Source organism: Bombina bombina, chromosome 8, assembly GCF_027579735.1.
Source record: "Bombina bombina isolate aBomBom1 chromosome 8, aBomBom1.pri, whole genome shotgun sequence".
Taxonomy (NCBI): Eukaryota; Metazoa; Chordata; class Amphibia; order Anura; family Bombinatoridae; genus Bombina; species Bombina bombina.
Genome location: NC_069506.1, coordinates 27,051,322 through 27,073,593, shown reverse-complemented (window position 1 = coordinate 27,073,593; position 22,272 = coordinate 27,051,322). Strand labels below are relative to the sequence as shown.

General features: G+C 33.4%; 1 protein-coding gene across 1 annotated transcript in view; it reads right to left on the bottom strand.

Annotated features, from left to right (window-relative positions):
- The window catches only part of LOC128638326 (alkaline phosphatase, tissue-nonspecific isozyme-like), a 106,791-nt gene that overhangs the window by 57,362 nt on the left and 27,157 nt on the right, over nucleotides 1-22,272 (bottom strand). The gene's annotated exons all lie outside the window — the stretch shown is intronic.

Sequence of the window (22,272 nt, the reverse complement as noted above, 5' to 3'; positions counted from 1 at the left end):
GTGTATTGCAAAAATGCTTCTATTTCAACTTGAGATGCAGCTATGCTCATTTCAATTTCAACCTTTCAATTCCTTTAAGGAAATAAAGCTGTTATACCAATTGATATTTACCTGCCTCATGGGGCTGGAAATGTCCTTGTTTAAACATCTTTCATCCCTTTTCAGGACCACTTGGCTGCGCTGGCCAACATTAAGGGGCCTATCTATCAACCTTCGTATGGAGCTTGACGCCCCGTGTTTCTGGCGAGTCTTCAGACTCGCCAGAAACACAAGTTATGGAGCAGCGGTCTGAGCAGGCGGACAGGAATCACCGAAATTCAACCTGATCGAGTACGATCGGGTTGATTGACACCCCCTGCTGGCGGCCCATTGGCCGCGAGTCTGCAGGGGGCGGCGTTGCACCCGCAGCTCTTGTGAGCTGCTGGTGCAATGTTGAATACGGAGAGCGTATTGCTCTCCGCATTCAGCGATGTCTTGCGGACTTGATCTGCACTGTCGGATCAGGTCCGCAAGACATTTGATAATTCGGCCTCTTTTGAAAACTTTTTCGGGTTCTAGGTAATGTTTGAAAAAGTGTTGACTGGCAAAAATAAGAATTTGTGGGAAGTGAAGACTTCTGTGTTGGGCTTGCAGAGACATATGCACATAGAAATGATATCTTTATATTTAAATATTTTAGGGCCCACTAAACATATATGCAGGGTAGTGATGTCGCAAACCTAAAAATTTCGGTTTGCGAGTGACGGACTCGAACTTCTGCGACTGTTCGCGAACCGGCGAACCGGGCGAACCGACATTGACTTCAATAGGCAGGCGAACTTTAAAACCAACAGGGACTCTTTCTGGCCACAATAATGATGGAAAAGTTGTTTCAAGGGGACTAACACCTGGACTGTGGCATGCTGGAGGGGGATCCATGGCAAAACTCCCATGGAAAATTACATAATTGATGCAGAGTCTGGTTTTAATCCATAAAGGGCATAAATCACCTAACATTCCTAAATTGTTTGGAATAACGTGCTTTAAAACATCAGGTATGATGTTGTATCGATCAGGTAGTGTAAGGGTTACGCCCGCTTCACAGTGACAGACCAAACTCCCCGTGTAACGCACAGCAAACAACCGCAAACAGTCCATTTGCACAACCACGAGATAGATAGATTTGATAGATAGATACATAGATTACATAGATCAATAGATGCAATATACATATGATAGATACAAATTACATAGATCAATAGATGCAATATACATTTGATAGATTTGAATTACATAGATCAATAGATGCAATATACATTTGATAGATACGAATTACATAGATCAATAGATGCAATATACATTTGATAGATACGAATTACATAGATCAATAGATGCAATATACATTTGATAGATACGAATTACATAGATCAATAGATGCAATATACATTTGATAGATACGAATTACATAGATCAATAGATGCAATATACATTTGATAGATACAAATTACATAGATCAATAGATGCAATATACATTTGATAGATACGAATTACATAGATCAATAGATGCAATATACATTTGATAGATACGAATTACATAGATCAATAAATGCAATATACTTTTGATAGATACGAATTACATAGATCAATAGATGCAATATACATTTGATAGATACGAATGATAGTTAGATAGATTTGATAGATAAAGAGATAGATTTGATAGATATATAATTTCTCAATAATATGAGTGGTGCCACTAACTTGTCAAGTGCGCCTGGCACACACGCTGGCAGGCAGGCAACTTCAATTAGATTACACTAGCAGACTGATGTTTCACAGTCAAAAAAGTTTTTTTTTTAAATATTTACACTACTGTTATAACAAATATGATTGGTGGCACTAGTTGGCAAGTGGGCCTGGCACACACGCTGGCAGACAGGCAACTGCAATTAAATAACACTAGCAGACTGATGTAAAAGTTTTTTTTTTTTTTTTAAATTACACTAATGTTACAACAGATATGAGTGGTGGCACTGAGGAAGTAGGCACAGTATATGCTGTGAGCCTGACACACAGGCTGGCAGTGGCAGGCTGGCCTGGCAACTAAAATTAAATAACACTAGCAGACTGATGTAAAAGTTTTTTTTTTTTTAAATTTACACTAATGTTACAACAGATATGAGTGGTGGCACTGAGGAAGTAGGCACAGTATATGCTGTGAGCCTGACACACAGGCTGGCAGTGGCAGGCTGGCCTGGCAACTAAAATTGAATAACACTAGCAGACTGATGTAAAAGTTTTTTTAAAAATTTTTTACACTAATGTTACAACAGATATGAGTGGTGGCACTGAGGAAGTAGGCACAGTATATGCTGTGAGCCTGACACACAGGCTGGCAGTGCCAGGCTGGCCTGGCAACTAAAATTAAATAACACTAGCAGACTGATGTAAAAGTTTTTTTTTAAAAAATTTACACTAATGTTACAACAGATATGAGTGGTGGCACTGAGGAAGTACGCACAGTATATGCTGTGAGCCTGACACACAGGCTGGCAGTGGCAGGCTGGCCTGGCAACTAAAATTAAATAACACTAGCAGACTGATGTAAAAGTTTTTTTTTTTTAAATTACACTAACGTTACAACAGATATGAGTGGTGGCACTGAGGAAGTAGGCACAGTATATGCTGTGAGCCTGACACACAGGCTGGCACTAGTGGCAGGCTGGCCTGGCAACTAAAATTAAATAACACTAGCAGACTGATGTAAAAGTTTTTTTTTTTTAAATTTACACTAATGTTACAACAGATATGAGTGGTGGCACTGAGGAAGTAGGCACAGTATATGCTGTGAGCCTGACACACAGGCTGGCAGTGGCAGGCTGGCCTGGCAACTAAAATTAAATAACACTAGCAGACTGATGTAAAAGTTTTTTTTTAAAAAATTTACACTAATGTAACAACAGATATGAGTGGTAGCACTGAGGAAGTAGGCACAGTATATGCTGTGAGCCTGACACACAGGCTGGCACTAGTGGCAGGCTGGCCTGGCAACTAAAATTAAATAACACTAGCAGACTGATGTAAAAGTTTTTTTAAAAAAAATTTACACTAATGTTACAACAGATATGAGTGGTGGCACTGAGGAAGTAGGCACAGTATATGCTGTGAGCCTGACACACAGGCTGGCAGTGGCAGGCTGGCCTGGCAACTAAAATTAAATAACACTAGCAGACTGATGTAAAAGTTTTTTTTAAAAAAAATTACACTAATGTTACACCAGATATGAGTGGTGGCACTGAGGCTGGCAGTGGCAGGCTGGCCTGGCAACTGAAATAAGATTACACTAGCAGACTGATGTAAAAGTTTTTTAAAATTTTTTTTACACTAATGTTACACCAGATATGAGTGGTGGCACTGAACAATTAGGCACAGTATATGCTGTGAGCCTGACACACAGGCCTGCTAGCAACTGAAATAAGATTACACTAGCAGACTGATGTAAAAGTTTTTTAATTTTTTTTTTACACTAATGTTACACCAGATATGAGTGGTGGCACTGAACAATTAGGCACAGTATATGCTGTGAGCCTGACACACAGGCCTGCTAGCAACTGAAATTAGATTACACTAGCAGACTGATGTAAAAGTTTTTTTTTTTAAATTTACACTAATGTTACACCAGATATGAGTGGTGGCAGTGAGCAAGTAGGCACAGTATATGCTGTGAGCCTGACACACAGGCTGGCAGTGGCAGGCTGGCCTGGCAACTAAAATTAAATAACACTAGCAGACTGATGTAAAAGTTTTTTTAAAAAAAAATTACACTAATGTTACACCAGATATGAGTGGTGGCACTGAGGCTGGCAGTGGCAGGCTGGCCTGGCAACTGAAATAAGATTACACTAGCAGACTGATGTAAAAGTTTTTTAATTTTTTTTTTACACTAATGTTACACCAGATATGAGTGGTGGCACTGAACAATTAGGCACAGTATATGCTGTGAGCCTGACACACAGGCCTGCTAGCAACTGAAATAAGATTACACTAGCAGACTGATGTAAAAGTTTTTTAATTTTTTTTTTACACTAATGTTACACCAGATATGAGTGGTGGCACTGAACAATTAGGCACAGTATATGCTGTGAGCCTGACACACAGGCCTGCTAGCAACTGAAATTAGATTACACTAGCAGACTGATGTAAAAGTTTTTTTTTTTAAATTTACACTAATGTTACACCAGATATGAGTGGTGGCAGTGAGCAAGTAGGCACAGTATATGCTGTGAGCCTGACACACAGGCTGACAGGCAGGCAAATGCAATAAGATTACAAAAAAAAACAAAAAAAAAAAAACGACTGAAGTTCTAGCCCTAAAAAGGGCTTTTTGGGGTGCTGTCCTTACAGCAGAGATCAGATGAGTCCTTCAGGACTGTAGTGGACACTGAATACACTAGCCTAGCTATCAATTTCCCTATAAAATCAGCAGCACTATCACTCCTCTCACTAAGAATGCAGGATCAGAATGAATCTAAAATGGCTGCTGCCCAGGAGCTGGGAGGGTCTGGGAGGGAGTGTCTGCTGCTGATTGGCTGAAATGTGTCTGCAGACTGTGAAATACAGGGTCAAAGTTTACTCAATGATGACGAATAGGGGGCGGATCGAACATCGCATATGTTCGCCCGCCGCGGCGAACGCGAACAAGCTAAGATCGCCGGGAACTGTTCTCCGGCGAACTGTTCGCGACATCACTAATGCAGGGTGGAGCCTAAAACTAATTTTTGCTGCCAGTTACTTGTCATAAGACTGTCACAGTGCCTGGGAGGAACATCTTGCCTAATAATAATTCTAATCCCTTGCTGGCACCAGGTATGTGTCTAAGACACATGAGGATAAAGAAAACATTTTTTTTTATGTCAAGCGCTGAGCTGCATTGAGTAATAATCTAGCAGATCCAGATAGATAATAATCTACAAAAGAGTCATAGTATAATTAACCATCTGGCCCCTGTATTATAGAAGCAAGCTGGCAATTCCACATGGCACCCTCTGAGGTCATAAAATACAAAAGAGAATTGCTCAGTTGGGGAGGGACATAGTAGCTAGCCCTATGATAAAGTGTTAAAGGGATACTGAATCCAATGTTTTTCTTTCATGAGTCAGATAGTGCATGTAATTTTAAGAAACTTTCTAATTGACTCATATTATATTTTTTTCTTCGTTCTCTTGTTATCTTTATTTGAAAAAGAAGGCATCTATGCTACGGAGCCAGCCAATTTTTAGTTTAGACCCTGGACAGCACTTGTTTATTGGTGGGTGAATTTATCCACCAATCAGCAAGAACAACCCAGGTTGTGAACCAAAAATGGGCCGGCTTCTAAACTTACATTCTTGCTTTTCAAATAAAGATACCAAGAGAATGAAGAAAAAATGATAATAGGAATAAATTATAAAGTTGCTTAAAATTGCATGCTCTATCTGAATCACGAAATAAAAAAATTGGGTTCAGTGTCCCTTTAAGGATACAGCCTGTTTTAGCCCACGTGTGCCTTTCACAGGGGGCATTTCTGTAATACATGAGTCTGATTCCATTTATAAGGACATGACAGCCCTGAAGCACCAGGGGCACAATGATTTATAAAGCTAACCACAAACATATGTTTTGTCCTGTAAGCGCCTCATCAGTGGAGACACATCTCTATCCTTCTGTGGCACAGTGAGCACGGACCCCTGTTTCTGGTTGCCTCGTCCCCATCTGACGTTATGCCAGGCATAGGAAATTGCACATCTGTGGCACTGTCAGTGAGTGAACCCAAACAACTTTCAGTACAGCCCTCATATGTATGTGCCAGCAATCTAATCTTATGTTAATAAAAAAGTCAAATGTAATTGCATGTGTTTACAAAATTACTTATAAAGGATCAATAACAAAGACAGCATTTTAGGGACAATACCTTAATCATCTCATGACATAATGTATGTACACAATATGCTCTGCTTCAAAACATGTGGGCTCCAAAACACTATCAAATATTAATTCTTACTGATCTAGATCAGTTGACGGAAAGCTTGTAAATATTAGCACCATCTAATGATATAATCTGTAAAAACATAATGGATTAAGAAAAAACTATAATAACTTACCATACTAATACAACAAAACATACTTAGCTCTTCTTATACTTTCAAAAAATATTTTCCTGTTAAAGGACCAAAATGTCAAAATGTACTTCAATTTGCAGGTATTCTGCACCATGTGACAGCCATAAGTCAATAACAGACTCATATATGTAAACACTATGACCTCTTGCACATGCTCAGTAGTAGCTGGTACATCAAAAAGTGTGCATATAAAAAGACTGTGCACAATTTTATAATGGAAGTAAATTGGAAAATCTCTTAAATCTGCAGGCTCTATCTCAATCATTAAAGTCTAATATTGACTTTAGTGTTCCTTTAAATACAACAAGGCATATACCACACAAAAATGACTTATTTCAAAGAAAATTACTTATTAAAAAACTGGGACCATTTCATTTTTCTATACATCCCTCTTGGTTAAAGACCAAAGATCATGATCTTTAACACCTAGATATTTTAAAAACGTAAGTAACATTATGATCTGCCTTTTAAAAAGAATGGGCTACCAGAGCTGACACCACTTTTCCATGAATATTACCTTTATTTTCAATAATGTGACCACTGATTATTATTTTTAAAAAACACTTATTTTTGGAGCATAAAAACACTTGGTAGCGATATATTGATGATGTTTTTGGAATATGGATTGGCGACATTGGAACCCTAAAACTTTTGGTTTCTGAATTAACCTGGAGCAAAACACACTTTTTTAGATACTACTGTCAAAAATGGAATCTGTTGCAGAAAAGATCTGTTAAGAAAAGATACGGAGCGTAATAGAGTTATGCAATATAGAATATCATACATAGATACTGGCATTTATTTAGTTTATGTAATCCACATATTGCTGAATTCTAACAGTCACCCATGCCTTCTTATAAATGTGCTCCAAATCTACATAATGGCCTCTATTTACCAAAGTCTGGCGGACCTGATCCGACAGTGTGGATCAGGTCCGCCAGACTTCGCTGAATACGGAGAGCAATACGCTCTCTCCGTATTCAGCATTGCACCAGCAGCTCACAAGAGCTGCTGGTGCAACGCCGCCCCCTGCAGACTCGTGGCTAATCAGCCGCCAGCAGGGGGGTGTCAATCAACCCGATCGTACTCGATCAGGTTGAATTCCGGCGATGTCTGTCCGCCTGCTCAGAGCAGGCGGACAGGTTATGGAGCAGCGGTCTTTGTGACCGCTGCTTCATAACTGTTGCTTCTGGCGAGCCTGCAGGCTCGCCAGAAACACAGGGCATCAAGCTCTATTCGGAGCTTGATAGATAGGCCCTGAAAAATCAATTATAAGTGATGTAGGTCCCTCTAAGGTTTTGGGTGTTGGTTGTATACCCGATAAAGTTTTGGGGTGCTTCTCATGCATCATATATTCTATTTGTAATAGTGTTAGAAAAGCTCCTTAGTTTTTACACTCACATTCTACATTCTAGATACAAGTTTAAAAAGAATAATTACTATACTTGTAACTCAAGTTTTTCTGTCTACTTAATTAAATGGGTGTGTCTTGCTGAAACCACCAAATGCATCTGTGATTGCCTTAATGAGCCCAAAAGCAATATTTCAGTGTTGTCAGATTTGGTAGCTCATCTTTTTAAAGGAAGATCAGATAATAGTGTTGGTCAATTACGTTTTAAGAATTTGACCACATAACTTAAAGGGAAAGTATACACCAATTGTCATATAACTGATATAATAGACACTACTATAAAGAAGAATATGCACAGATACTGATCTAAAAATCCAGTGTAAAACCTTTTATAAACTTTGCACTGTTGATGAAGTTAGGCTGGGACACAAACTGAAAGGGACTGGGAAAACAGATAGAGCAGACACTCCCCACCACCCCCCTTCCCTGCATATGAAAAGAAAGATTATACAAACAGGAAATTACAGGAATCTGTAGACATCAGAATGCATTTAAATATTTGGGGCTTGGTCAGGAGTCTGAAAATCAGCACAATGCTATTAAAAAAATAAGCAAAACTATACATTGTTACAAAAAAACTGCCAGATGGGCTATATAAATGGATAATCTACAACACATTTATGCAAAGAAAAATCGACTGTACAATGTCCCTTTAACAGGTAATAGGGAATAAATAGTTCAAAACATAAAATAAAGAGAGCGCATCCGCGACGCAAAGTGGCAATACAATACAAAATAAAATTGCACTTACTAGAAGTGAAACATTTATAAGCTCATCAGAAATTTAAAATGTTCACTAAAAATGTATCTGGTGATCTCAGTACATTGTTGGTTGTTAACGGTTTTCTTGGGTATAATAGCATTGGTCCCGCTGTGAGTGGCGTGACAACACTAATATACCCTCCCTACTTCGTGCTGGCCACCAGAAATAGCATGGGCTTGCCACTGGCAGAGAGATTGTGCTATTAAAAATTAAATCCCCATAGAAAGACCAGTGACTTAAAGCTATAAAAGAGTTGAGCATGTTTTATTGTGTTAGTATGGCAGGTTTAATCTAAGTTTTTTAAAATCCCTTATGTGTTTATAGATGATATAACCAGGTGATCTAATAAGTATATGCTTACTCTTAACTGATATGGATCAAAATTCTACAGTATTTGTATGTATTGTATTGTATTTGTATGTATTTTATTTTATTTGTATGTATTTTATTTTATTTGTATGTATTGTATTATATTTGTATGTATTTTATTGTATTTATATGGATTGTAATGTGTTTGTATGCATTGCATGTATTTGTATGTATTGTATTGTATGTATAGTATTGTGTTTGTATGTATTACATGTATTTGTATGTAGTGTATTGTATTTGCATGTATTGTATTTGTATGTATTGTATTGTGTTTGTATGAATTGCATGTGTTTGTATGTATTGTATTCTGTTTGTATGTATTGAATGTGTTTGTATGTATTGTATTGTATGTGTATGTATTGTATTGTGTTTGTATGTATTACATGTGTTTGTATATAATGTATTGTATTTTTATGTATTGCATTGTATTTGTATTTATTGTATTGTGTTTGTATGTATTGCATGTGTTTGTATGTTTTGTATTGTATTTGTATGTATTGTGTTGTGTTTGTATGTATTGCATGTGTTTGTATGTATTGTACTGTATTTGTATGTATTGTATTGTGTTTGTATGTATTGTATTGTATTTGTATGTATTGTATATTGTGTTTGTATGTATTGTATTGTTTGTATGTATTGCATGTGTTTGTATGTATTGTATTGTATTTATATGTATTGTATTGTGTTCGTATGTATTACATGTGTTTGTATGTATTGCATGTGTTTGTATATATTGTATTTGTATGTATTGTATTGTGTTTGTATGTGTTACATGTGTTTGTATGTATTGTATTGTGTTTGTATGTATTGTATTTGTATGTATTGTATTCTGTTTGTATGTGTTGTATTGTTTGTATGTATTGCATGTGTTTGTATGTATTGTATTGTATGTTTATGTATTGTATTGTGTTTGTTTGTATTGTATGTGTATGTATTGTATTGTATTTGAATGTATTGTATTGTGTTTGTTTGTTTGTATTGTATTGTATGTGCATGTATTGCATTGTATTGTATTGTGTTTGTATGTATTGTATTGTATTTGTATGTATTGTATTGTATTTGTATGTATTGCATTGTATTTGTATGTATTGTATTATATGTGTGTGTATTGTATTGTGTTTGTATGTATTTGTATGTATTGTATTGTATTTGTATTTATTGTATTGTGTTTGTATGTGTTGTATTGTATTTGTATGTATTGTATGTATTTGTAGGTATTGTATTGTGTTTGTATGTATTGTATTGTTGTTGTATGTATTGTATTGTTTGTATCTATTGCATGTGTTTGTATAGTATTGTATTTGTATGTATTGCATTCTGTTTGTATGTGTTGTATTGTTTGTATGTATTGCATGTGTTTGTATGTATTGTATTGTATGTTTATGTATTGTATTGTGTTTGTTTGTATTGTATGTGTATGTATTGTATTGTATTTGAATGTATTGTATTGTGTTTGTTTGTTTGTATTGTATTGTATGTGCATGTATTGCATTGTATTGTATTGTGTTTGTATGTATTGTATTGTATTTGTATGTATTGTATTGTATTTGTATGTATTGCATTGTATTTGTATGTATTGTATTATATGTGTGTGTATTGTATTGTGTTTGTATGTATTTGTATGTATTGTATTGTATTTGTATTTATTGTATTGTGTTTGTATGTGTTGTATTGTATTTGTATGTATTGTATGTATTTGTAGGTATTGTATTGTGTTTGTATGTATTGTATTGTTGTTGTATGTATTGTATTTGTATGTATTGTATTTGTATGTATTGCATGTATTTGTAGGTATTGTATTGTGTTTGTATGTATTGTATTTTATTTGTATGTATTTTACTGTATTTGTATGTATTGTATTGTGTTTGTATGTGTTGTGTTGTATTTGTATGTATTGTATTGCTTGTATGTATTGCATGTGTTTGTATGTATTGTATTGTATTTGTAGGTATTGTATTGTGTTTGTATGTTTTGCATGTGTTTGTATGTATTGTATTGTATTTGTATGTATTGTATTTGTATGTAATGTATTGTGTTTGTATGTATTGCATGTGTTTGTATGTATTGTATTGTATTTGTATGTATTGTATTGTGTTTGTATGTATTGTATTATGTTTGTATGTATTGTATTGTATTTATATGTATTGTATTGTATTTATATGTATTGCATTGTATTTATATGTATTGTATTGTGTTTGTATGTATTGTATTGTATTGTATTTGTATGTACTGTATTGCATTTGTATGTAATGTATTGTGTTTGTATGTATTGCATGTGTTTGTATGTATTGTATTGTGTTTGTATGTATAGCATTGTATTTGCATGTATTGTATTGTATTTGTATGTATTGTATTGTGTTTGTATGTATTGCATTGTGTATGTATAGTATTGTATTGTGTTTGTATGTATTGTATTGTGTTTGTATGTATTGTATTGTGTATGTATTGTATTGTATTTGTATGTATTGTATTGTATTCATATGTATTGTATTGTGTTTGTATATGTATTGTATTTGTATGTATTGTATTTGTATGTATTGTATTGCGTTTGTATGTATTGTATTGTATTTGTATGTATTGTATTATATGTGTATGTATTGTATTGTATTTGTATGTATTTTATTGTTTTGTATTTATTGTATTGTGTTTGTATGTATTGTATTGTTTGTATGTATTACATGTGTTTGTATGTATTGTATTGTATTTGTATGTATTGCATGTGTTTGTATGTATTGTATTGTATTTGTATGTATTGTATTGTTTGTATGTATTGTATTGTATTTGTGTGTATTGTATTGTATTGTATTTGTATGTATTGTATTGTGTTTGTATGTATTGCATTGTGTTTGTATTTATTGTATTGTATTTGTATGCATTGTATTGTATGTGTATGTATTGTATTGTGTTTGTATGTATTGTATTGTATTGTGTTTGTATGTATTGAATTGTATTTGTATGTGTTGTATTGTGTTTGTGTGTATTGTATTGTGTATTTATTGTATTGTATTGTATTTGTATGTATTGTATTTGTATGTAATGTATTGTGTTTGTATGTATTACATGTGTTAATGTATTGTATTTGTATGTATTGTATTTGTATGTATTGTATTGTATTTGTATGTATTGTATTTGTATGTATTGTATTGTATTTGTATGTATTGTATTTGTATGTATTGCATGTATTTGTATGTATTGTATTTGTATGTATTGCATGTATTTGTATGTATTGCATGTATTTGTATGCATTGTATTTGTATGTATTGCATGTATTTGTATGTATTGTATTTGTATGTATTGCATGTATTTGTATGTATTGTATTTGTATGTATTGCATGTATTTGTATGTATTGCATGTATTTGTATGTATTGTATTTGTATGTATTGCATGTATTTGTATGTATTGCATGTATTTGTATGTATTGTATTTGTATGTATTGTATTTGTATGTATTGCATGTATTTGTATGAATTGTATTGTGTTTGTATGTATTGAATTGTGTTTGTATGTATTGTATTGTGTTTGTATGTATTGTATTGTATTTGTATGTATTGTATTTGTATGCATTATATTGTATGTTTTGTATTGTATTTGTATGTATTGTGTTGTGTTTGTATGTATTGCATGTGTTTGTATGTATTGTACTGTATTTGTATGTATTGTATTGTGTTTGTATGTATTGTATTGTATTTGTATGTATTGTATATTGTGTTTGTATGTATTGTATTGTTTGTATGTATTGCATGTGTTTGTATGTATTGTATTGTATTTATATGTATTGTATTGTGTTCGTATGTATTACATGTGTTTGTATGTATTGCATGTGTTTGTATATATTGTATTTGTATGTATTGTATTGTGTTTGTATGTGTTACATGTGTTTGTATGTATTGTATTGTGTTTGTATGTATTGTATTTGTATGTATTGTATTCTGTTTGTATGTGTTGTATTGTTTGTATGTATTGCATGTGTTTGTATGTATTGTATTGTATGTTTATGTATTGTATTGTGTTTGTTTGTATTGTATGTGTATGTATTGTATTGTATTTGAATGTATTGTATTGTGTTTGTTTGTTTGTATTGTATTGTATGTGCATGTATTGCATTGTATTGTATTGTGTTTGTATGTATTGTATTGTATTTGTATGTATTGTATTGTATTTGTATGTATTGCATTGTATTTGTATGTATTGTATTATATGTGTGTGTATTGTATTGTGTTTGTATGTATTTGTATGTATTGTATTGTATTTGTATTTATTGTATTGTGTTTGTATGTGTTGTATTGTATTTGTATGTATTGTATGTATTTGTAGGTATTGTATTGTGTTTGTATGTATTGTATTGTTGTTGTATGTATTGTATTGTTTGTATCTATTGCATGTGTTTGTATAGTATTGTATTTGTATGTATTGCATTCTGTTTGTATGTGTTGTATTGTTTGTATGTATTGCATGTGTTTGTATGTATTGTATTGTATGTTTATGTATTGTATTGTGTTTGTTTGTATTGTATGTGTATGTATTGTATTGTATTTGAATGTATTGTATTGTGTTTGTTTGTTTGTATTGTATTGTATGTGCATGTATTGCATTGTATTGTATTGTGTTTGTATGTATTGTATTGTATTTGTATGTATTGTATTGTATTTGTATGTATTGCATTGTATTTGTATGTATTGTATTATATGTGTGTGTATTGTATTGTGTTTGTATGTATTTGTATGTATTGTATTGTATTTGTATTTATTGTATTGTGTTTGTATGTGTTGTATTGTATTTGTATGTATTGTATGTATTTGTAGGTATTGTATTGTGTTTGTATGTATTGTATTGTTGTTGTATGTATTGTATTTGTATGTATTGTATTTGTATGTATTGCATGTATTTGTAGGTATTGTATTGTGTTTGTATGTATTGTATTTTATTTGTATGTATTTTACTGTATTTGTATGTATTGTATTGTGTTTGTATGTGTTGTGTTGTATTTGTATGTATTGTATTGCTTGTATGTATTGCATGTGTTTGTATGTATTGTATTGTATTTGTAGGTATTGTATTGTGTTTGTATGTTTTGCATGTGTTTGTATGTATTGTATTGTATTTGTATGTATTGTATTTGTATGTAATGTATTGTGTTTGTATGTATTGCATGTGTTTGTATGTATTGTATTGTATTTGTATGTATTGTATTGTGTTTGTATGTATTGTATTATGTTTGTATGTATTGTATTGTATTTATATGTATTGTATTGTATTTATATGTATTGCATTGTATTTATATGTATTGTATTGTGTTTGTATGTATTGTATTGTATTGTATTTGTATGTACTGTATTGCATTTGTATGTAATGTATTGTGTTTGTATGTATTGCATGTGTTTGTATGTATTGTATTGTGTTTGTATGTATAGCATTGTATTTGCATGTATTGTATTGTATTTGTATGTATTGTATTGTGTTTGTATGTATTGCATTGTGTATGTATAGTATTGTATTGTGTTTGTATGTATTGTATTGTGTTTGTATGTATTGCATTGTGTATGTATTGTATTGTATTTGTATGTATTGTATTGTATTCATATGTATTGTATTGTGTTTGTATATGTATTGTATTTGTATGTATTGTATTTGTATGTATTGTATTGCGTTTGTATGTATTGTATTGTATTTGTATGTATTGTATTATATGTGTATGTATTGTATTGTATTTGTATGTATTTTATTGTTTTGTATTTATTGTATTGTGTTTGTATGTATTGTATTGTTTGTATGTATTACATGTGTTTGTATGTATTGTATTGTATTTGTATGTATTGCATGTGTTTGTATGTATTGTATTGTATTTGTATGTATTGTATTGTTTGTATGTATTGTATTGTATTTGTGTGTATTGTATTGTATTGTATTTGTATGTATTGTATTGTGTTTGTATGTATTGCATTGTGTTTGTATTTATTGTATTGTATTTGTATGCATTGTATTGTATGTGTATGTATTGTATTGTGTTTGTATGTATTGTATTGTATTGTGTTTGTATGTATTGAATTGTATTTGTATGTGTTGTATTGTGTTTGTGTGTATTGTATTGTGTATTTATTGTATTGTATTGTATTTGTATGTATTGTATTTGTATGTAATGTATTGTGTTTGTATGTATTACATGTGTTAATGTATTGTATTTGTATGTATTGTATTTGTATGTATTGTATTGTATTTGTATGTATTGTATTTGTATGTATTGTATTGTATTTGTATGTATTGTATTTGTATGTATTGCATGTATTTGTATGTATTGTATTTGTATGTATTGCATGTATTTGTATGTATTGCATGTATTTGTATGCATTGTATTTGTATGTATTGCATGTATTTGTATGTATTGTATTTGTATGTATTGCATGTATTTGTATGTATTGTATTTGTATGTATTGCATGTATTTGTATGTATTGCATGTATTTGTATGTATTGTATTTGTATGTATTGCATGTATTTGTATGTATTGCATGTATTTGTATGTATTGTATTTGTATGTATTGTATTTGTATGTATTGCATGTATTTGTATGAATTGTATTGTGTTTGTATGTATTGAATTGTGTTTGTATGTATTGTATTGTGTTTGTATGTATTGTATTGTATTTGTATGTATTGTATTTGTATGCATTATATTGTGTGTATTGTATTGTGTTTGTATGTATCGTATTGTGTTTGTATGTATTGTATTTGTATGCATTATATTGTGTGTATTGTATTGTGTTTGTATGTATCGTATTGTGTTTGTATGTATTGTATTTGTATGTATTGTATTGTGTGTATACAATATTACATGGTGTAGAGGAGGTTCCTGAAATGTTGTCTTGGTTATTGATAATATAAGAATAAAAAGGGAGGAACTTTATTCACCACATACTATATTTGAGGAACCCCCCCCCCCCCCCCCCCATACTAGACAATTTAATTGACTCATGGGGAAGTTCTCAACAGTGTCAAGTCATGTGGCTTTGTCAGTGAATGAAACATACACCAGCAGAAAAAAAGGTGATAGAATAAACCATGTGTAATCTGTCTGTCAAATCTATCTATAAATCTTTCTCTGTCTGTTTGTCTGAGTGTCTATCTTGCTATTTACCTACACATTCATCTGTGTGTGCATGTGTAAGTATTTGTGTCTATGAGTGTGTATGTGCTTGTGCATGTATTTGTATGTTTTATGTTTGTGTGTATATGTGTGCATATGTATGCACTCACCTGCGTGTGTTTGTGTGTGTTTATATGTGTATGTGCCAATGAGAGGTAATGTGTTGTGGTATGCATGTGTATGTGTGCATATGTTTGTGCATGTATGCGTGTTTGTGTGTGTATGTGTTTACCCTATATGTGTATGTGCCATTGAGAGTGTACGTGTTGTGGTATGTATGTGTATATATCTGTATGTGCATGTCTACATATGTTTGTGCATGTATGTGTGTTTGTGTGTGTATGTGTTTATATGTGTATGTGCCAATGAGAGTGTATGTGCTGTTGTATGCTTGTGTATATGTTTGTATGTGCATGTGTGCATATGTTTGTGCATGTATGTGTATGTGTTTCTGTGTGACTGTGTTTATATATGCATGTGCCAAGAAGAGTGAATGTGTGGAGGTATGCATGCGCTTGTGCCTGTATGTGCATGTGTGCATATGTTTGTGCAGGTATGTGTGTGTGTTTCTGTGTGTATGTGTTTAAATGTGTATGTGCATATATGTGTGTGTGTTTCTGTGTGTATGTGTTTATATGTGTATGTGTTTGTGTTTCTGTGTGTATGTGTTTATATGTGTATGTGTGTGTGTTTCTGTGTGTATGTGTGTGTGTTTCTGTGTGTTTGTGTTTATATGTGTATGTGTGTGTGTTTCTGTGTGTATGTGTTTATATGTGTATGTGTGTGTGTTTATATGTGTATGTGTGTGTGTTTCTGTGTGTATGTGTTTATATGTGTATGTGTTTCTGTGTGTATGTGTGTGTGTTTCTGTGTGTATGTGTGTGTGTTTATATGTGTATGTGTGTGTGTTTCTGTGTGTATGTGTTTATATGTGTATGTGTGTGTGTTTCTGTGTGTATGTGTTTATATGTGTATGTGTGTGTGTTTCTGTGTGTAGGTGTGTGTGTTTATATGTGTATGTGTGTGTGTTTCTGTGTCTATGTGTTTATATGTGTATGTGTTTCTGTGTGTATGTGTGTGTATGTGTTTCTGTGTGTATGTGTTTATATGTGTATGTGTGTGTGTTTACATGTGTATGTGTGTGTGTTTCTGTGTGTGTGTGTGTATGTGTGTGTGTTTCTGTGAGTATGTGTTTATATGTGTATGTGTGTGTGTTTCTGTGTGTATGTGTTTATATGTGTATGTGTGTGTGTTTCTGTGTGTATGTGTGTGTGTTTCTGTGTGTATGTGTTTATAAGTGTATGTGTGTGTGTTTATATGTGTATGTGTGTGTGTTTGTGTGTGTGTTTCTGTGTCTATGTGTTTATATGTGTATGTGTTTTTGCATGAGTATGAGTACATTAGTGTGTTTGGGGCAGTGTCTTGATCTAATCCCTGCAGTCACCCTTAGGTGAGTCCCGTTTGCTCAGTACATTGATTGTAAATATTTGCTTTGCGCAGGTTCACTAAAATCAAAATTAATCTTTAAGATTCAGATAGAGCAGCAGTTTTGAGATCCTTTTCAATTTACTTGCATTATCAAATTGTGCACATTATTTTTATGCACAATTTCTGAGGCATCAGTTCCTACTGAGCATGTGCAAGAGTTCAGTGTATATACATATGACTCTCTGATTCAGTAATATAAAAGCAGATGTAATGAAAACACAGATCACACAAAACAACCTAACCTAAACAATATGTAAGGGGAGAGGTATTAGATGCACTATGGGTAATTAATAACAAAAACAGAAAAGAAAGCGGCATCTTCAAATACCATAAAAGAAAAGGAAAAGGAAAAGAACACTAAATATCTTCTATAAACCCATCAATAATTCACTCCTGGGTCATCATATATTAATCTATTCCAGGCCACACCCCTCCATACTGAAGAATCAAAAATCACCTAGATTACGAGTTTTGCACTATAGAGGGTGCAAAATGAACGCAACAAAAGTTGCATTATTTCACCCCCCCACTCTTTCTACATAGACATCAATGGGGAGAGAGTGTTAGAAAAAAAACTAACACCTGAAGTGCGGAATGAAAAGCTCCGTAACGCAACCCCATTGATGTCTATGGGGAAAAAAAAGTTAAGTTTAAACCTAACACCCTAACATAAACCCCAAGTCTAAACACCCCTTATCTGCCGCCCCCGACATCGCCAACACCTAAATAAAGTTATTAACCCCTAATCTGCCGCTCCCGACATCGCCACGACTAATAAAAGTTATTAACCCCTATTCCGCTGCTCCCCGACATCGCCACCACTATAATAAAGTTATTAACCCCTATTCCCCGTACCCCAACATCGCTGACATTTGTATGTATTGCATGTATTTGTATGTATTGTATTTGTATGTATTGCATGTATTTGTATGTATTGCATGTATTTGTATGTATTGTATTTGTATGTATTGCATGTATTTGTATGTATTGTATTGTATTTGTATGTATTGTATTTGTATGTATTGCATGTATTTGTATGAATTGTATTGTGTTTGTATGTATTGTATTGTGTTTGTATGTATTGTATTTGTATGTATTGTATTGTGTTTGTATGTATTGTATTGTATTTGTATGTATTGTATTTGTATGTATTGTATTTGTATGCATTATATTGTGTGTATTGTATTGTGTTTGTATGTATTGTATTGTGTTTGTATGTATTGTATTTGTATGTATTGTATTGTGTGTATACAATATTACATGGTGTAGAGAAGGTTCCTGAAATGTTGTCTTGGTTATTGATAATATAAGAATAAAAAGGGAGGAACTTTATTCACCACATACTATATTTGAGGAACCCCCCCCCCCATACTAGACAATTTAATTGACTCATGGGGAAGTTCTCAACAGTGTCAAGTCATGTGGCTTTGTCAGTGAATGAAACATACACCAGCAGAAAAAAAGGTGATAGAATAAACCATTTGTAATCTGTCTGTCAAATCTATCTATAAATCTTTCTCTGTCTGTTTGTCTGAGTGTCTATCTTGCTATTTACCTACACATTCATCTGTGTGTGCATGTGTAAGTATTTGTGTCTATGAGTGTGTATGTGCTTGTGCATGTATTTGTATGTTTTATGTTTGTGTGTATATGTGTGCATATGTATGCACTCACCTGTGTGTGTTTATGTGTTTATATGTGTATGTGCCAATGAGAGGTAATGTGTTGTGGTATGCATGTGTGTGTGTGTGTATGTGTGCATATGTTTGTGCATGTATGCGTGTTTGTGTGTGTATGTGTTTACCCTATATGTGTATGTGCCATTGAGAGTGTACGTGTTGTGGTATGCATGTGTATATATATGTATGTGCATGTCTACATATGTTTGTGCATGTATGTGTGTTTGTGCCAATGAGAGTGTATGTGCTGTTGTATGCTTGTGTATATGTTTGTATGTGCATGTGTTCATATGTTTGTGCATGTATGTGAATGTGTTTCTGTGTGACTGTGTTTATATATGCATGTGCCAAGAAGAGTGAATGTGTGGAGGTATGCATGTGCATGTGCATATGTTTGTGCAGGTATGTGTGTGTGTTTCTGTGTGTATGTGTTTAAATGTGTATGTGCATATATGTGTGTGTGTTTCTGTGTGTATGTGTTTATATGTGTATGTGTTTGTGTTTCTGTGTGTATGTGTTTGTGTTTCTGTGTGTATGTGTTTATATCTGTATGTGTGTGTGTTTCTGTGTGTATGTGTGTGTGTTTATATGTGTATGTGTTTCTGTGTGTATGTGTGTGTGTTTCTGTGTGTATGTGTTTATATGTGTATGTGTGTGTGTTTCGGTGTATGTGTTTATATGTGTATGTGTTTATATGTGTATGTGTGTGTGTTTCTGTGTGTATGTGTTTATATGTGTATGTGTGTGTGTTTCTGTGTGTATGTGTTTATATGTGTATGTGTGTTTCTGTGTGTATGTGTTTATATGTGTATGTGTGTGTGTTTCTGTGCGTATGTGTTTATATGTGTATGTGTGTGTGTTTCTGTGTGTATGTGTTTATATGTGTATGTGTGTTTCTGTGTGTATGTGTTTATATGTGTATGTGTGTGTGTTTCTGTGTGTGTGTTTCTGTGTGTATGTGTGTGTGTTTATATGTGTATGTGTGTGTGTTTCTGTGTGTATGTGTTTATATGTGTATGTGTGTGTGTTTCTGTGTGTATGTGTGTGTGTATGTGTGTGTGTTTCTGTGTGTATGTGTTTATATGTGTATGTGTGTGTTTATATGTGTATGTGTGTGTGTTTCTGTGTGTATGTGTGTGTGTGTATGTGTGTGTGTTTCTGTGTGTATGTGTTTATATGTGTATGTGTGTGTGTTTCTGTGTGTATGTGTTTATATGTGTATGTGTGTGTGTTTCTGTGTGTATGTGTGTGTGTGTGTATGTGTGTGTGTTTCTGTGTGTATGTGTTTATATGTGTATGTGTGTGTGTTTATATGTGTGTGTTTCTGTGTGTAATGTGTGTGTGTGTGTGTGTATGTGTGTGTGTTTCTGTGTGTATGTGTTTAAATGTGTATGTGTGTGTGTTTATATGTGTATGTGTGTGTGTTTCTGTGTGTATGTATGTGTGTGTGTGTATGTGTGTGTGTTTCTGTGTGTATGTGTTTATATGTGTATGTGTGTGTGTTTCTGTGTGTATGTGTTTATATGTGTATGTGTGTGTGTGTATGTGTGTGTGTTTCTGTGTGTATGTGTTTATATGTGTATGTGTGTGTGTTTATATGTGTATGTGTGTGTGTTTCTGTGTGTAATTTGTGTGTGTGTGTGTGTATGTGTGTGTGTTTCTGTGTCTATGTGTTTATATGTGTATGTGTTTTTGCATGAGTATGAGTACATTAGTGTGTTTGGGGCAGTGTCTTGATCTAATCCCTGCAGTTACCATTAGGTGAGTCCCGTTTGCTCAGTACATTGATTGTAAATATTTGCTTTGCGCAGGTTCACTAAAATCAAAATTAATCTTTAAGATTCAGATAGAGCAGCAGTTTTGAAATCCTTTTCAATTTACTTCCATTATCAAATTGTGCACATTATTTTTTATGCACACTTTCTGAGGCATCAGTTCCTACTGAGCATGTGCAAGAGTTCAATGTATATACATATGACTCTCTGATTCAGTAATATAAAAGCAGATGTAATGAAAACACAGATCACACAAAACAACCTAACCTAAACAATATGTAAGGGGAGAGGTATTAGATGCACTATGGGTAATTAATAACAAAAACAGAAAAGAAAGCGGCATCTTCAAATACCATAAAAGAAAAGGAAAAGGAAAATAACCCTAAATATCTTCTATCAACCCATCAATAATTCACTCCTGGGTCATCATATATTAATCTATTCCAGGCCACACCCCTCCGTACTGAAGAATCAAAAATCACCTAGATTACGAGTTTTGCACTATAGAGGGTGCAAAATGAACGCAACAAAAGTTGCATTATTTCACCCCCCCCCCACGCTTTCTTCATAGACATCAATGGGGAGAAAGTGTTAGAAAAAAAACTAACACCTGAAGTGCGGAATGAAAAGCTCCGTAACGCAACCCCATTGATGTCTATGGGGAAAAAAAAGTTACGTTTAAACCTAACATCCTAACATAAACCCCAAGTCTAAACACCCCTTATCTGCCGCCCCCGACATCGCCAACACCTAAATAAAGTTATTAACCCCTAATCTGCCGCTCCCGACATCGCCACGACTAATAAAAGTTATTAACCCCTATTCCGCTGCTCCCCGACATCACCACCACTATAATAAAGTTATTAACCCCTATTCCCCGTACCCCAACATCGCTGACACTATAATAAAGCTATTAACCCCTATTCTGCCGCTCCCCGACATCGCCGCCACTAAATAAAGTTATTAACCCCTAAACCTCTGGCATCACAGCCACTAAATAAACCTATTAACCCCTAAACCGCCAGCCCCCCACATCGAAAAAACTAAATTAAACTTTTAACCCCTAAACCTAACACCCCCTAACTTTATATTAAAATTACAATATCCCTATCTTAAAATAAATAAAAACTTACCTAAGTTTAAATTAATAATTGACCTAAGATAACTATTATACTAAACTATTATACTAAAATTAAAATAACTACCAATTAAAAAAACTAAATTACACATTAAAAAAACCTAACACTACTAAAAAAATTTAAGTCTAAAATTACAAAAAATAAAAAATACTAAATTACAAAAAATAACAAACACTAAATTACGAAAAATAACACGAAATTATCAAAAATAAGAACAATTACACCTAATCTAATAAAAAAAACCCACCCAAAAAGATTTAAAAAAACTCACAGTTTCTGAAGTCTGGACATCCAGGCGGCAATGTCTTCATCCAGGTGGCGAGGTCTTCATCCATCCAGGCGGCGTCTTCTATCTTCATCCAGGCGGCGTCTTCTA